This window comes from Octopus bimaculoides, chromosome 11 (genome assembly GCF_001194135.2).
Source record: "Octopus bimaculoides isolate UCB-OBI-ISO-001 chromosome 11, ASM119413v2, whole genome shotgun sequence".
Taxonomy (NCBI): Eukaryota; Metazoa; Mollusca; class Cephalopoda; order Octopoda; family Octopodidae; genus Octopus; species Octopus bimaculoides.
Genome location: NC_068991.1, coordinates 10,348,805 through 10,350,661, shown reverse-complemented (window position 1 = coordinate 10,350,661; position 1,857 = coordinate 10,348,805). Strand labels below are relative to the sequence as shown.

Sequence of the window (1,857 nt, the reverse complement as noted above, 5' to 3'; positions counted from 1 at the left end):
CACATACATACACATATATACATACATATATATACACATATGTATATATTCTTTTATTCTTTTACTTGTTTCAATCACTTGACTGCGGCCATGCTGGAGCACCACCTTTAGTTGAGCAAATCGACCCCAGGACTTATTTTTTGTAAGTCTAGTACTTATCCTATTGGTCTCTTTTGTCAAACTGCTAAGTTACTGGGACGTAAACACACCAACACTGATTGTTAAGAGATGGTGGGGGGGACAAACACAAACACACAAACACATAAACACACACACACACGTATATATGACAGGGTTCTTTCAGCTTCCATCTACCAAATCTACTCACAAGATTCTCAATGATTAGCCAGAGATAATTTTTAAAACGAGAATATCTGAAATAAACTCGACTGCTCTTGCAAACAAGAATGCTAAGAATGAACCCGACCACTCTCAAAAATTAAGCGAAAAAAAAACAGAAAAATAATCCAGAATCCTTGTCTGGTACCAGATCGATCCCAAAATCTAATCAGTTCATGCCAACCATGAGACCAAACATCCCTGAAAGTTTCATCTGAATCCATTCAGTGGTTCTTGAGATATCTTGTCCATGGACAAACAAACATAACTGAAAACAATACCTCCACCTTCGTTAAGGCGGAGTTAATTAAAATATAATATGATTTTCTTAAATATCAAATGGCTATGAGAGTAGATCCAAGTAAAATATGAATCATAGGGGTCTATAGGTTAAATAGGGTTGAGAATCACTGATCTTCATTATAAAGAAGTCGAGATTTTGTTTCAGCCACATTTGCTTGGTTCACTTGGACCAGAACTGCTGCTGCTGCTAATGTTGCTGCTGTGGCTGCTGCGAGTGCTGCCATCCCTTACCAAGCAGCTGGGTGTGGACATTCAAATTATTAGATTTAACACTCTCAGCCACTGCCCCACCCCCCCATTAAACTGCCACCGACACTCCACACACAGATCAATACTAAAACACCAACAGATGTGTCTGCATGTGAAGTGACCTTGCGTACATGTATGTATGTATGTGTATATATATGTGTGTGTGTGCATGTGCGTGTGTGCATGTGTGTGTATGTCTACATGTAGTTGTGTGCATGTATAAAAAAATTTCTTTCTTCTCCTCCTTCTTTGTCTTCCTCTTTCTTTTCTCTACCTCTCACTCCTCCTCTCCTCTTTCTCTCTCTCTGTCACTCTTGTCTCTATCTTTCATCTCTACAACCCCCTGCATCCTCTTCCTTCTACCAACCTCTCACATATTCCTCACTCTGTCTCTGCTATTCCCTCTCCCTTCACCTTACCCGATTTTCATCTCACCCCCCACTCACTCTTCAATGCTCTCTGTCATTCTCTCTCTCTCTCTCTCTCTCTCTCCATTTTCCACCTTTCCTTTCTTTTCCAACTTCTCTTAATCTTGACTCTTAATCTCCACTCCCCTTCTACCATCACTACCACCGCCACCCCTCTCCCCATCTCCACCATCTGTCTTGTCTCATTCTGTTTTTCATGTTTAAACTGTCTCCATCATCCTGCAATAATGTGCATTTTGAAGAGATAGATCGCACCTATCTATGGAACCTATACTTTGGTAGTCGTGGTTGAAGAACCAGTGTACGGAGTTATAGTATCTATCTTTCTATCAGTTTCACTTTCCCTCTTGTCACCTGTCTATCTGTCTGTCTATCCATCTATTTGTGTGCCTATCTATCTATCTACCTATCTATCTATCTATCTATCTATCTATCTGTCTAACTTCTAGTCTGTCAGCCAATCTATCTGCCTATCTATCTATCTATCTATCTATCTATCTATCTATCTATCTATCTATCTATCTATATATATATATAT

At 39.5% G+C, this 1,857-nt stretch overlaps 1 protein-coding gene across 1 annotated transcript in view; it reads left to right on the top strand.

Annotated features, from left to right (window-relative positions):
* The first annotated feature begins 1,464 nt into the window (after window positions 1-1,464).
* The window catches only part of LOC106870488 (1-phosphatidylinositol 4,5-bisphosphate phosphodiesterase classes I and II), a 65,247-nt gene continuing 64,854 nt past the window's right edge, over window positions 1,465-1,857 (top strand). The window contains exon 1 of the mRNA XM_052971524.1: window positions 1,465-1,620. The gene's annotated coding sequence lies outside the window, so the exon portion shown is untranslated. The remainder of the gene's footprint in view (window positions 1,621-1,857) is intronic.